General features: G+C 58.6%; 1 protein-coding gene across 1 annotated transcript in view; it reads right to left on the minus strand.

The window, feature by feature from the left end:
* Positions 1–15,646, minus strand: part of ZFAND2A (zinc finger AN1-type containing 2A) — a 41,088-nt gene that overhangs the window by 5,066 nt on the left and 20,376 nt on the right.

A 15,646-nucleotide genomic window follows, 5' to 3' on the forward strand; every position in this document is an offset into this window, starting at 1 on the left:
AAAAGCAACGATGGCCTGAATTTCAGTCACCAGGATTTATATCATACAGCTGATCAAAGTAAACACACATTGTAAATGCCCAAGTCAGCTGGGCTCCCACAGGGGACTAAAGCCTCACAACTCCCGTCTTTTAGCAAAAAAGAAAATAGTCGTCTTAGGGTAAGTACCAGCTCCTTCAGAATTAACCCCACTAAAACGTTGTTTTTCAGTCCTTTTAATTTCTAGCTTATGAAGCTCAACCCGAATTTAGGTTTTCATTAATCCATACTTTGATTCATATTGACGAGAACATCTCATATTCAATTCGCACAGTCACCAAAGGAAGTTTCAGCCTTGGTGAACTTTAAATCCCCATTTCATCTACTGAATATATTGTTGACATAAACAAAACTCCGTTACCAGGTGCTAAATCCCATTAATTAACTGCAGGAGCCCGGAGAGATTCCACTCGGTCCCCTCTTGCTCTAACTCCCTGATGCACTGAGTTTTACTTAGAATTTACTCCTTAACGACCATCAGCCTGGAGTTGACAGGGGGAAGGGCAAGAAGTTAACTCACCAGTGGAAAACAGGCATAGGAACGGCGAGGCCACTGCACTTGAGCGAAAACCGAATCCCCGGGGCGCCTCGCAGGCTCCCCTCGCATCAGGCACCCACTCTCGAGCTCCGGTCCCTCCGAGTCCACGTCCCCAGGGCCTTCTCCGGGCTCGCCCGTCGGCTCTCTCCGCTCCCGGGGGTGTCCCCGGTGCCCGGGACACTCTGGCCACGGCTCACGCCCGCTCCTGCCCTCAGGCCTCGGGTTAGAGCGTCACTCACGCCCGCCTCACCCTGCCCGACCCTCATTTCCTCTATTCTGGAGTTCCTTCCCCAGGACCCGCTCGCTCGGCGTCCCACGGCAGCTTCGCGCGCGCCTCTCGGCTCCAGGGGTCAGCGACACCGAGCGGGTGTGCGGGAACCGCTCCATCGAGGACCGACCAGAGACCCACCTCAGTCCCGCCGTGGTCGCGCTGTCGGCGACGCGTCCGCGGGGCGAGAGCCCCGGTGTGCCGGGACACGGGCGCGCTGCCGTCCGAGGTCTGCAGCCCGGCCGGGCCCCCGCCCGGCCCCTGCAAGAGGCCCGGGCAGCCGCCGAGGAGAGTGGAAGGCGGCGGAGCCCGAGAGCTCGAACCTCCCGTCCGCCGTCGGCCGCGGCGAACGAGGCCAAGGGAGGCGAAGACCAGAGCCCGAGCGACGAGCGCGGCCGGCCCGAGCCCACCGAGGAGCGGCATCGCGGCGCCCGGCCTCCGGGCCATTTATCCGCAGCCGCCGGGCCCGCGCGCTACCGCCGGGCGGGCGTTCCCGGCGCGCGCCGATACGTCACCGCGCGCCGACCAATCGCGCCCTGCCGCGGCGAGGCGTTCCCGGCGCGCCCCCGGTACGTCACCGCGCGCCGACCAATCGCGCCCTGCCGCGGCGAGGCGTTCCCGCCGCGCGCCGATACGTCACCGCGCGCCGACCAATCGCGTCCTCCGCCGCCCGCGCACGCCCCGCCTCTTCGCGAACAGTCGCGCGGCTTCTCGGAGCCGCCGAGTCACGGCCAGGCCCGTCCGCGCGGGCGCACTGGGCGCGGCTGGGCGTTTCCCCGCGCGGGGCGCGGAGCCGCAGGGGCGCCGGAGCCGCAGGGCCGTCGGTACGGGCGGCGGGGAGAGCGCCTAGGCGCTGATCTTGGCGTCACGGGTGAACTTGAGCAAGAGGGCAAGTTCGCAGACGGCGAAACCTCGGGGTCGCCTGCGCGCGCGTTTCTCCGTGAGCGCCGTCTCCCTAAGCCTTGCTCTGGAGCCCTGGAGCCCTGGGGAGCCCGCACCTGTCGCCCGTGGCGCCCCGTCCCGCCACTGCTGCCGCCCGCTTGTTTTCCCTCCGTGACCGCCCCAGCCACTCAGGCGCGCAGTCGGTGGCCACCCCGCCTGGCTTTTGGTCGTGTCTGCTCTCTGCTCCAGGAGCTCGCCTGCTGTTACACTGTCAGTCTCGGCCTGTCCCCGACGGGTTCTGTTAAAAGTCACAGACTCTCATTAGTATAACCTGATCTCAGGACCGGAGTCGGGTCCCGTTTCCTTGGTGACACCGCCGGGATGGTGCCGCGCTCATCACCGGCGCAGGATCGCACCCCATCCTACCACGCGAGATGTGCATTTTGACCACCCAGGCCTCACGTTTGCCAAGTTTCTCCACTTTTTCATTTGTGAGCACTTTCCCTTGTCCATTTAGTTTTTAAGGGAGAATCAGAATTCACCTCAGCTTCAGGGAAGGTCTGGAGAAGACGTGAGTGGGCACCTGAGGTGTAACAGGTGAGCATCTGGCCCACCTCAGCCCTTCCTGGCCCTGATCTGGCCAAGACCACACCACACTATCCTGAAAACAAGACCATCACGTCAGTTTCTAGATGCAGCTTTTTGGTCATTAACTGGACAGCTGCTCTGCTAAAGAGAGATGCTGGGCTGGCCTGGAGGCTCAGTGCTGAAGAAGCCGCCTGCCAGTGGAGGAGACACGGGTTCCATCCCTGGTCCGGAAGACCTCACACGCGTGGAGCCACTAACCCGTGCGCCACAGCTATTGAGCCTGGGCTCCTCTGAGCCCACGTGCCACAGCTCCTGGAGCCCACACGCCTCGGAGCCGGCACCCTGCACAAGAGAAGCCGCTGCGGCGAGAAGCCCGCACACCACAGCGGAGAGCAGCCCCTGGTCCCTGCAGCTGGAGCAAGCCCAGGCACTGCCATGAAGACCCAGTGCGGACGCCACCAAGTGGTGTTAGGAGAGCACTGTACACCCGAGTCACTCACACATCACGGTTGCGGGCTTCCTGTGATGTCCTCAGAACTGCTCTGCACTCGGCTGGCGACAAAGGACCTTGAGTGCTATGGCAACGGCGGATGGGAGGGGAGGCAGGCCTCAGAGCCCTAGTTAGCAACCCTCAAGAAGCTCTAGTTGAGAGAAGAGGCCGCGTGCGTGTCTAGACACGCTGCCCTCGTCGGGGGGCAGCGTCCTTTGCCACCAGCTCTCTTGTGGCCCCTGTTTTACCTGCAAGGAGACAGGTGCAGAGCTGACCAGGGACAGACCCAGGAGGAGCCAGGATTCACTCACCTCGGAGTCCACATCCCTGACCCCCTTGTGCTGCGTGCACTGGCTGGCGGTGAGGACGGAGGGGCGGCCGGGAGCCGGGTCGTCAGGACCCCGAGGGCCACAGAAGGATTTCGGACTTTATTTTGAGTACAGAGAGGTGGTGCTGAAAGGTTTTAAACAAGACCTTGAGGGGTGGGCAGGGAATGCTTATAAAACATATACTTTATGCAACTGAGTGAAAAATAATTTCAGCTTTCTTGATCTTCTAAAATTGAACTCCAGTTTTCTTTGGAGGCCCAGACGCCTGCCCCAGGCAGACACGTGTCCTGTCCCGTCAGCGAGTGTCCAGTCTGTTGAGATCCAGTTCCTCTCATGACCTCAGTCATTTCAAGGCTTCTTCCTGTAACCCCTCGTTCTTGTCACCTCCGGTGGCACCGGGGTTCAGGGAAGCGTGGGTGACCCCGCGGCAGCGCAGGGAGGGGAAACGGCCGCAGCCTCTGACCTCGCGTGACCGCCCGCTGCTGGTATCGGGACTTCCATCGGGACTTCTGATCAGGAGTTCACGTCGGCCTGTCCTAGCCCCGGGTTTCGGGTTCAGTGACCCTCTCTGCCCTCCACACTGGGGTTTGCGGGGCTGGGGAGCGCCTGTAGCTTATGTGCGGGGTTGGGGGGGGGTGGCTCGAGGGCAGCAGTTGAGACCCGGTCCCTGCCTGGCCACACCCCAGGCGTCCTGTGCCGCCGCGGAGGTGTGGGCTGCCCCCCACGGGTCGGGTGGGAGAGCAGGCGTGGACCCGGCTTGCCTTCAGGTTATCCCCCTCCTCGCGAGCCGTGTACCGTCTGAGGGCTGCAGTTTGTGCAGGGGGTTGGTTCTCAGGAATCCAGGCCGCATCACAAGCTCCATGTCCTCCCTGTCGGAGCTCCAAGGGACTTCTCAGGTGGTCCAGTGGTTGGGAATCCGTCTGCCAATGCAGGGAGGGGCGTGGGATTCGATCCCTGGTCCGGGAGGATCCCACATGCCGCAGGGCAACCAAGCGTGTGCGCCCTGGCTACTGAGCCCGCGGGCCCGGAGCCTGTGCCCCACACCAAGAGGAGCCACCAGTGAGAAGCCCACGCGCGGCAACAAAGACCCAGTGCAGCCAAGACAGAGGAGAAAGGAAAGCCCGCCAAGCCTCCGCAGCCTTGGCAGTCGCGCTCCCCTTGCGCCGCGGGCCTTTCTCTCGCATCACTGCCTTTGCTTTCTTGCTCTACGGGTGAATCTCACAAGCTTGGCTTCACGATTCGCTCTCTGTCTTGAGAGCCTCTCTTTTAAGACTCTGGCTTGCTGTGAGCTCTTAAAACATTAGGTTAAAACTTAAATCTGAACAACAACTTTAAAATACATATTTTGTGTTTTTATTTTTGGCTGTGCTGGGTGCTCATTTGAGTAGCGGCTTCTTATGGCTAGACGGATGCGCTCATGGAGCGTGACTGTCATCGCAGATGATGGTGGAAAACTTCTCAGTGATGGAGGAGAGAAAACACACTGATGTGCGTGCCGTGCACCTTGTACTTGGAAACGTGTGTTCGGTCGCAGTTAGTGGAAGACAGACAGATGGAGGAGAGGCTGGAGCAGAAGCTGGGAGGGCAGCTACCAGGCTGTGGGTGCGGCCCAGGCGACAGAGATGACGGTGGCCGTGGACGCCTTGGAAACGCAGCGCTTCACCCACCTCTGCCACTCCCCTTGTAGGCAGGGTGTGAGCCTGGGGTCTGGGGGGGGGCTCCTGGAAAAGGTTCCTCCCTATTACAAGAGAGAGACTCATCAGACATAGCCCGCTTCTAGAAGATGTTTTTGTGATGCTTGAAAGTAGCCTTCTCACTAATTCGTAGGGCAAAGCTTAAGGACCAAGCCAAGCGCTGGGGGTGGCCTTGCGAAAGGTGGAGAGCACCTGGGTCGATGGTTACCTTATTGAGCTGACCGTCGGCTTCCTGGCCTCAGGACAGAACAGCGTACATCCTTATTCTGCAAGGTGTTGCTCGCATTTTTTTTTTTTGGAGCCAAAGCATCCTCACTGACACATGGACTCAGTCCTGGATGTACCCACTATGCTGTGAGGGAGAGAGAAACGTTGGCAGCTAAGCACATGGGTATGTGAGCCTGGAACCCCGAGAAGAGGTTCGGCCTAGAAGAAGAAGGCTGGAGGCCATCAGCGGAAAGATGGCCATTAAACGCACAAGTGCGGGCTGCCTCAGGAAAGGACACACGTGGAGGAGAGGGCCGGGCGCCCAGTGCTTACAGATCGGAGAGAGACACACCGGGCCGAGAGGGAGCGAGACGGAGGAGCCGGGGAGGGGAGAGTCCGGGAGGACCTGTGGGTCGCCGGCCTCCCGCTCCCGCACTGGGACACACCGCCCCTGCTGCCTTCAGAGGACGGGGCGGGGGGCGGGGGCAGTGGGGCGAAGGGCAGGGGCACGCGTGGCATCGGGAGGAGGCCTTTGTGCCTAAGGAGGCAGCGAGACCTGCTGCCCCGCCCGCCTGCCCGTCCAGCTGCTCACATGGGCTACTCTGAGCCGCCCGTTTCCCCCAGGACACGGCCTCCTCTGCCGGGCACACAGTCAGCGTGATCCTGACGTTTATAATTCATATCCTCAGCAAATATAGATGGGGTGCCTGCTGTGTGCACAGCGTCCTGCTTGGCCTCAAGAAAATAAAAGATTCAGCTGGGTCCCAGTCCCTTCCCAGGGGCTTAGAGTCAGGATCTTGGAGAAAAAAAGCTCCCCCACCCCACCCCGAGATAGCAGGCATCAAGTGTAAACACTGTGCTTGTGAGCGTGCAGGCCAGAGGCTGTAATCAGTGGGGTTCAGAGGACACTCTCCCAGAGCCAGCCTGGGGAAGTGGGGCCGGGTGTCTAGGAGAGCCTCACGGGGGAGGTAGGGCCTGCGGGGAGGGCAGGCTCCCACAGGACCTGAAGGTGGGCGGCGGGCTGGGGGCAGGGAGGGCTGCCCACGCCGAGGCTGCCAGCAGGACTCATGACCGTGGGCGACAGGAACCCCCTCAAAACGGGGGCTCCCCAAGCAGAACGTCTTGGCTCGTCTGGAGGTGTGCCGGGGTCCAGGGACTCGGGTGGGCCCTCCGCTGTGTGAGCTGGGGGGAGCTGCTAGGGGAGGGAGCGCCAGCCCCCCAGCGTCTGAGACGGGGGCGGGGGGCACTGACGTGCTCTCATGGGTAACACGAGGTGACGAATGCACGCTGAGACGCTTCTGAGTGAAAACGGGCTGCTGCTGGTAATTCTGCTGGGGCAGCGGGCACACGCAGGGGCTCCGTCAGCGAACGGTCACCCTAGTCATGTACTCGTGGGGCTGCTCGCACTCCGGCAGACACCCCCAGGCTCCCACACAGCGGGGAGAGGCCCTCCCCAGAAAGGCAGGGGTCCCTCAGTCCTGAGTGCACACGTGCGTCTGCCTGTCACGGCCTTGGGCGGGAGATGGGGACCAGCGTAACCTGAGGGAGGCCGCTCAGCCTGCAGGAGCCCGTCCCGGGGGCTGGTCAGGCTCCCAAGCAAGTGGGAAGCAGCCTCATGCACCAGGGATGACCTCACGGCTCCTCCCATCTCGTAAGTTTGAGATGCAATGTTATCTCGCTCAGGGACCCCTCTGATCCTGGAACCTGGGTCACGTAACTCCTGCCCACTCCAGCCTCTGCCAATAAGCCCGAGCAAGTGCTTCAGTTCCAGTATCCTCCGTGTATTGTCAGAAGGAGCCCCTGGCAGAGTGCTTTGTCCACTGCCGGTCGAGTCCAGGCCGAGTGGCTGCTGGGTGGTAACTGTGCGTGTAAATTTCTGTCTGTGCCTGGAGGCCTGGAGGCACAGATGCAACGTTAGGAGAGAAGAGATGGCGCAGAGTGGGCTGAAAACACCCATGTAAGGACTTTTCCTTTTCTATATTTAAATCTTTTTTCTTTCCTAAACATGTAAACACAGTGGATATAAATATCTATAATTATAAGCCTTTAAAAAAGACGTGATGTATTTCTTTTCAATTACTTATTTGGCCGTGTTGGGTCTTAGTTCCCGCACGCAACGTCCTCGTGTCACGCAGGGTCTTCCATTGTGACGCACGGACCTTCTGGGGCGCGCCGGCTCTGGAGCGCGTGGGCCCGGGGGGTGTGGCGCCGGCTCCGGAGCGCGTGGGCCCGGTGCGTGTGGCTCTGGGCCTTAGCTGCTCTGCAGCACATGGCATCTCGGTTCTCTGACCAGGGATAGAACCTGCATCCCCTGCGTTGCAAGGTTTGCAAGGTGGATTCTGAACCACTGGACCACCGGGGAAGTCCCTCTCTTCCTTTTCGTGAGGACATTTTAAGCCTCCTTTCAGTCAGTCCTCCACTGACTGGGCGGCAAGGCTGCGCACGATTCCCCTTCACCCTAGGGGCCCCATCCGCTGGGGTCCGTGGCCCCTCACGTGACGGGAGTAGAACAGAATGCTCCTCCTCCCGCCGAGAGGAGTCTTTGGCCCAGTCCCATTCCGCGCAGACCGTGCCGCGGGGGAGCCCCCAGCACACCCGGAAGGACAACTGGAACCCGGACGGACCTGCAGGCCCCTTGGCAGTGCCGCCAGCCCTCCTCCCCTAGTTTCCAGACGTGCGGGCCTGGGGAAGCCGTGTGGGGCTCGGGGTCCTCTGAGCTGTCTGCACAATACTCCCAGGATCTGAAATGATTTCAGTGTGAAAAGTTGAAAGTGAAGCTGTGTCTGCCTGCAGATAACAAAACTTCTGCTCTTTTTGCAAGCCTGCCTGTTGAAAAGGCACCTGGTCGCTGTATCCTGGAGCAGAACGGGAGGGGCAGCTGCCCTCTCTACTGGCTGGGAGTCAAACTCTTCCCTCATGACTTCTGGGGGGGACAGGAAAGCACCCTGTGACCTGTGCACGTTACCCCGAAACCCTCGCCTCTGCAACCTTCGCAACTGCAGCTAGAACATCGTGATCACAAATCCAGCCAAGTGCTGTTGAACTCTGATGCTTTTGCAAAAAAAAGAAAAAACACTTCATCTTCAAAAAGATTCATAGAAAGGATTCATGAGTACGTGTGTGCACGCTAAGTCGCTTCAGTTGTGTCTGACTCTTTGCAACCCCATGGACTATAGGCCACCAGGCTCCTCCGTCCATGAGATCCTCCAGGCAAGAACACTAGAGTGGGTCAGCCAGTTCCTCATCCAGGGGATCTTCCCCACCCAGGGACCAAACCTGCATCTCTCATGTCTCCTGCATTGGAGGGTGGGTTTTTTACCACTGTTGACACTTCGGAAACCTTTTTGACAAGTACAAATTTCCTATAACTTTCAGATCGTATCGCTGAACTGGGTAAGAAATTAAAGAATTCTAATGGAAAACCTGATGGCTTCATAAAACTGTTACCAGATTAAAATCAAGAATTAGTCACATAGGACTGAATGAACTGGTGAGTGTGGTTATAACTTTTTGATGTTTGTGTGAAATATTTACTGGGTTTTAATCTAGTTTTCCAGCTATAAGAAAACCCTTCCCCTCAAGACGATTGTGCCTTAAAGCAGTTTGGTAAATGGCACCTTGGAGTTGACGCGCTTATCTCTGAACATTTTTCGCTCGTTTGTTTGGGTGTGTCCAGGCTCGGCTGCCGTGAGGTCTAGTCCCCTGGCCGAGACTGACCCCGGCCCTGCTCTGGGGGCGCAGTCTTAGCTGCTGGACTGCCAGGGAGGCCCCAGTAGTTCGTTTAAGAAACAGGCAACTCGGGGAGCTCCCTGGCAGTCCAGGGGCTAAGACCTGGCTTCCGCTGCCATGACCCAGGTGCAGTCCCTGGTCGGGGCACTAAGACCCCACAGGCCTCGAGGCGCAGCCAAAAGAGAGAGACGAACGCTGTCTCCTGAGGAGGCTGGTCAGCGCAGACGCACAGCACACACTAGAGGCCGGGGGGCCCGAAGGGGCCAAGAAGATGTTCATTTCTGTTGCGTTACAGAAAACACCGGTTTCACTAACTTCCCCTTTCTATCATCAGTCTTTCAGGAGAAAACATAAAATGATCAATTTAAAATTTTTATTTTAACTTTACTTCTCTGACCAGGATTCCCCCAATTCTCCACTGCTTAGATCACTGCTGGGGCTTCCCCGGTGGGTCAGCAGCTATGACCGTCTGCCCCCAGTACAAGGGGCCAGGTTCGATCCTGGCCGGGAAGCTAGACCCCGCATGGCACAGTGAGGGCCCCGGTTGCCACAACTCAGGCCCGGTGTGGCCAAATAGTTAAATATTCTTTAAAAACCTATCGATTAACGTATCACTGACAGTTGACAGCATTTCTGTATCAACAGTGTTCTTGGTTGTTAACTGGTGCTCTGATGGGAGCCGCCTCCAGCCCCTCCAGCCTCCGGATCCCTGGCCTGAAATCCCCGAGAACTCAGGGCACAGTTCAGGGCCAACAGCAGCGATGCAAAGCCCCCCTTTCGTCTCCCCCGTGTCGGTTGCTGAGGGGGTTCTGAGTCAGTGGCGACCAGCCTGGCTCCCCAGTGACGCGGCATTCCTTCGCAGGCTGACCCCTCGGCTGTCCCCAAATCACCACCTGAAATAAAGCCACCTGTGCCCTGGCAGCTCCGCTCTGAAGACAGGGTGGAGTGTGTGTGGCTGGCTGGCTGCTAGTGTGTTCATTATTTGAATCATGAATACTGGCTAGGGCTGCAACACCGTTTCTTTAATCCACAAACATTAGCCCCAAATTGAGAGGGACCCAGTTTCCCACTGCGGCCTGGAGGAAAAGGAGGGCGGTCCTTGTTCCGGTTGCCACGCCTCAGGGAGGTCTGTGCCTCACCCTTCAGTCTAGGGGGTGTTCAGGCCACCCAGCCAGGGGTCTGATGAAGACTTGATCAAACAGCCTGCTTTGCTGGGTGCTGCTGTCAGGGGGAGCACACGGTTTGAGCGTGTAAGCTTCAGGGAGAGTGAAAATGTGTATGCTAAAACGTAAAAAGAGGGCTTCTGGGTGGCCCAGTGGTGAAGAAGCCGCCTGGCAATGCAGGAGACACGGGTTCCATCCCTGATCCGGGAAGATCCCACAAACCGCAGAGCAGCTAAGCCCGCGGGCCTGGGCCCTGGAGCCCGGGAACCGTGACTGCTGAGGCTGGTGTGCCCCAGAGCCCCTGCTCTGCCACAGGAGAGACCCGTGCAGCAGTGAAGACCCAGCACAGCCGAAAGGAGACATAATTTTCTTTAGAGGAGCCCAACCCAGAGCAGCGCCTGGGCAGACGGTGAAGGGCTTGAGACCGGTGACCGGGGTGCTCCCCCAGGGGAGCAGATCCCTGGCCGGAGCCGTCCCAGGAGCTGCCACGGGAGCTGGCAGGCCAGGGTGGGCCTCAGAGAGGGCCGCAGGACGCCGACCACGGTGCAGGGCAGGGGGGGGCACTGCTGCGGGTGCGCGTGGGCGGCGGCAGAGTGGGGGACCCTCCCAGGGCACCCCTTCTCTTGGGCAACACTCCTGGGGCAGAGCTCAGCCACGCCAGCGGTCAGTGGCCACTGCCTGCAGGTCCGTCTGCCCCGGCGTCACAGGGCGTGAGGGGAAGGTTTCACGGGTCTGGGATCTGAAGGAATGTCCCAACCCTCAAGGTCTTCCCCAGAGGGACTCGGGTTCAAACCCTGTGCCACTTACACTCACAGACTTCGTCCTTTGAGATCAGGGATCGTCCTGTCTCCTTGTTGTTGACGGCCAACCCGCAATGAGCCGAATCGCGTTGATTTGGCCGTTTCATGACGCTGTGACGCGGTTGGGAGTTCTAACCAGAGGGAGAGAAGCGGTGAGGCTCGCGCGAGCACGTGTGCTCGGGAGGGACAGGGGAAGCAGGTGCGGACCCCCTGGGCAGCAGCCCCTGCCAGCCCCAAGCCCCAGAAGCACCAGCGAACCCCGGACGTTCCTTTGGAAAGGGCTCCTGTGCTCTCTGCCAGCAGCTGAAGCTGTAAACACACGCTGATTGTAGCGGTAAATTACCAGACCGTTCCTCCATCGTCAGGGCAGGTGACGGGCCTCCGGACAGGACCGCAGATCCCCACGGCTGCCACGGACCCTCCTCTGAGGCGCTGCCAGGGGGCTGTGCCAGTGGCTCAAACAGTGGCGCCGAGGCTCTGCTGCCAGAAAGGCGAACCTCACCAGGAACACGCGTGCAGCCCCTTCCAGAGGTCAGCGACCCCCACCAGGAACACGCATGCAGCCCCTTCCAGAGGTCAGCGACCCCCACCAGGAACACGCGTGCAGCCCCTTCTGGAGGTCAGCGGGCAGCCTCTCGGAGGAGGCATGGGGTCAGGGCCCCGTGGGGAGTGGATGCCTCCAGCTCAGCAGCGGGAGGAAGCTGGTGCCGGCAGCCCCGCGTGCCCCACCTCAAGTCCCCGGCTGCCAAACGGCTCTGCTCCTAGCGGTGGATGCCTTCTGGGGGGACCGCGTGGGAGCTGCGTCTGAGCCCTCCTCCCGCGGCCTGCCCATGTGCCTCTGCACAGACCTTGACCTGACCCTCCAGTCTCCTTCCCGGCCCCTGAGAGCACGGCCACGTCACTGACCTCTGCCCGGGGCCGCTGTCCTTCACCCCGTGGATGACGGTGACCCAAAAGACAGCTATGGTGTCTGAGGCTCTGGCCACGGGGAGATCTGCCCACCTTTCTGGGCCACCCACGGTGCCCCAGAGTTTGCCACTGTTAGGAGTTGTCTTTTTAAATTACAGATTTCATTTTCCACAGTTTTAGGTTCCCCTCCTCTGGTACAATTTCCCCGATTACTCCCACCTGGCCGTGGCGAGGTGGATTTGCTGTGACTGACGACCCAGCACCTATACGCCAGTTTTCACTGAGACCGTGGTTCACGTTCAGGCTCTCTCGCGTGGCTCGCTTCTGTGGGTCCTGACAAAGAGGACGACCTCTGTGTCCACCAGGGCGTTATCGTCCCGAGCTGCTTCACTGCCCGGAACCCCCGCGGCTCACCTGCTCCTCCTCCCCGCCGAGCACCGGTTCAGGGTCTCCCGGCCCCGCCTTCTCCGGAGGGTCACGGAGTGGGAGTCACGTGGTCTGCGGCCTTTTCAGACTGGCTTCTGCCCTCAGCGACGTGCACTCGCGGCTCCTCCAGTCTGGAGGCCCATTGCTTCTCAGCACTGAGTGATGCTCCACTGTCTGCATGGACCACAGTGTGCTTATCCATCGCCTGCGGGAGGACACCTGGGTCACTTCAGGCTTCGCAGTAAGGACGAGAGCCACTGTGAATATTCACGTGTAGTGTCCGTGTGGACATCTGGTGTCCGTTCCGGAGGGTGGACGCTGAGGGGCGCGGCTGCTGGGTCCGGTGCTGGGTGTCTGTTCTGGAGGGTGGACACTGAGGGGCACGGCTGCTGGGTCCGGTGCTGGGTGCCCATTCTGGAGGGTGGACACTGAGGGGGCGCAGCTGCTGGGTCCGGTGCTGGGTGCGCGGTTGCTGGGTCCGGTGCTGGGTGCCCGTTCCGGAGGGTGGACGCTGAGGGGCGCGGCTGCTGGGTCCGGTGCTGGGTGCCCGTTTGCCGTTACACTAAGGAGGCCACCCCCGCCTCTTCGCCGGCACGGCTGCCGCTCCTGCTGCTCCGTCGTCAGCAGTGTCTGGTGTTGCCCGTGTGGTAGATTTCCGCCTTTCTCATAGGCGTGCAGAGGTACCTCATGGTTGTTTGAACTTTCATTTCCCTAAACTTGTGCCGTGAGCTTCTCATCACTCGCTCACTTGCCGTACGCGTGTCTTCTTGGTGAAGTCTGTTCAGATCTTCCACCCGGTTCTAAGTTGGGTTTGCTGTCTTCTGGTTGCTCTTTAGGAATTCTGTGTGGGTGCAAATTCTTCATCATTATTATTATTTATTCCCGGCTGTGTGGGGCCGCTCTCTCGCTGTGAAGCACGGGCTCCAGGGCGCAGGGCTTGGTGGCTGTGGTGCACGGGCTCAGCTGCTCCGAGGCATGTGGGATCTCCCAGACCGGGGCTGGCCCCATGGCCCCTGCGCTGGCAGGTGGGCTCTTCAGCGCTGAGCCACCAGGGAGGTCCTCGCGTGCGAATCTCTCACCAGACGATGCTGCTTTCTGAACACCTCCTCCAGCCTGTGACTTGCCTTTCCATACCTTTAGCGTGTTTTCTACAGAGCATGTGTTTTTAATTTTAATAAAGCCCAGTGTATCAATATTTTTGTTCATACGTCAGGTTTTTGCTGTTGTATTTAAACGTCATTGCCAACAAAACCAGACACATAGAGAAAGAGAACAGAACAGAGAGCCCAGAAGTAACTCACCGATGGGCAACTAATCTGCGACAGAAGAGGCAAGGATATACAATGGAGAAAAGACAGTCTCTTCAGCAAGCAGTGTTGGGAAAGCTGGACAGCCATATTAACATCAATGAGGTTAGAACACACCGTCTCTCCACACATAAAAATAAACTCAAAAGGGCTTAAAGAATACAGGTAAAACATTTGTGGACATAAAACCACAGCAATGCTTCCTTGGATCCGTCTCCCAAGCAAAAGAAATAAACGCAGGGGCTTCCCCGGTGGTCCAGCAGCTGAGACTCTGCCCTTCCATTGCAGGAGGCTCGGGTTCAATCCCTGGTCCAGAACGAAGATCTCCTGCCACGACGTGGCCAAAAAAGAGAGAAAGAAAGGAAAGTCTACAAACAACAAGCGCTGAGAGGTTGTAGCGAGAAGGGAGCCTCCTACACTGCTGATGGGCCTGCAAACTGCTGCAGTCACTCTGGAGAAGAGTCTGAAGTGTCCCTGAAACGAACTAGAGCTGCCATGTGACCCAGCAAGTCCCCTCCTGGGCTCACGTCAGGAGAAAGGCCCTAACTGGGAAGGACACACCCACCCCAGTGCTCACAGCAGCCTCACTCACAGTCGCCAAACACGGAAGCAACCTCAATGCCCACAGTCACTACAGGTGAGAGGATACAGGTACGGCATACGTGCATATGTGCTCCTCAGCCACAGAGCAGGACGAATGCCCGTCTGCAGCAGCACAGAGGACCTAGAGACACCAGACCAAGCGAGTGAGTCACAGCGAGAAAGGCGCATGGGTGCTGTGCTTCCATGTGGGACCTGAAAGGCAACACAAATGAGTTTATTTACAGGACAGAAGCAGACACACAGACATGGCAAGCAAGCATGGTCGCCAGAGGCGGGTGAGGCAGGGGAGGGGCAGACCAGGCTCCAGACCAGCAGACGCACGACTATGCAGGCTCCAGACCAGCACACACACGACCATGTAGGCTTCACACCAGCACACACACGACCATGTAGGCTTCACACCAGCAGATGCACGACCATGTAAAGGCAGGACGGCAGCGAGCACTGGCTGCGCATCACGGGGAGCTCGGCTCGGTGCCTTATAACAAAACCGAGCGCAAAGAGTCTGGAGCTGCACACCTGAAACCAGCACAGTATCATAAATCACTGTCGTTACAATGAAACAGAGCTCCATCATCACCAAGCCAGAGCCGTCTAGACTTTTCTGTTCTGTTCTAGAAGTTTTTACTGTTGCATTTTATTTACGTGGTTCTAAGTGGTGATCAACTTTGCTGTTTTGTGAAAGGCATAAAGCCTATGCCTAGATTCTTCTTTTTTCTTTTTTTTTTTTGCATGTGGATATCCAACTGTTCCAGCTGCACTTGTTGAGAAAACCATTTCCACCATTAAACTGGCTTCACCCCTTTGTCAAAGGCCAGCTGAGTACACTTGTCTGGGGCTATTCTGGGCTCTTGTTCTGTTCCACTGGTCTGTTTGTCTAGGTCTGTTTGTCTAATGTTGCTAATGCCGTACTGCCATGATTACTGGAGCTCTGCAGCGAGTCTGGAAGGCAGGCAGCGCTGAGAGCGGGAACACCTGTCTCCCTGGACACACCGGGGACGCTCAGAGTTCAGCCCACAGCCTTCAGTGCAAGGCCCGCATCACCACCCACACTGCGGGGCATCCGGCTCCAAAGGACCATTTCATTTTTACCACATTTATTTATTTGGCTGTGCTGGGCTTCCCAGGTGGCGCTCATGGTAAAGAACCCATTGGCCAGTGCAGGAGACATATGAGATGCGGTTTTGACCCCTGGGTTGGCAAGATCCCTGGGAGAAGGGAAAGGCAGCCCACTCCAGTGTTCCTGCCTGGAGAATCCCACGGACAGAGGAGCCTGGTGGGCCACGGTCCACGGGGGCACGAAGAGTCAGACACGCCTGCAGCGACATAGCATGCATGGGTCTTCGTTGTGGCCTGTGAAATTGGGATCGAGCTCCCTGACCGGGGGTTGAACCCGGGCCCCTTGCATTGTGAGCTCAGAGTCTCAGACACTGGATCACCAGGGGGGTCTCCAGAAGCCCTCTCTGTTTACAGGTGAGGCTGGAGCCCGTGTGGTAAGCCCAGACCACCTGCTGTTAGAAGAACTTTAAAGACAATAACAGAATCTGAACACCCTTATCTGCACCGTGAAGGGGGCAGCAGCGGAGAACTGGAAAGTAATTTTTATTTAAAAATATTAACCGAGCAATTAGGGTGGGAATTGTGACTTCTTGCCCAAGGAGAGACAGTGAAAGGG

Source organism: Budorcas taxicolor, chromosome 2 (genome assembly GCF_023091745.1).
Source record: "Budorcas taxicolor isolate Tak-1 chromosome 2, Takin1.1, whole genome shotgun sequence".
Classification (NCBI taxonomy): Eukaryota; Metazoa; Chordata; class Mammalia; order Artiodactyla; family Bovidae; genus Budorcas; species Budorcas taxicolor.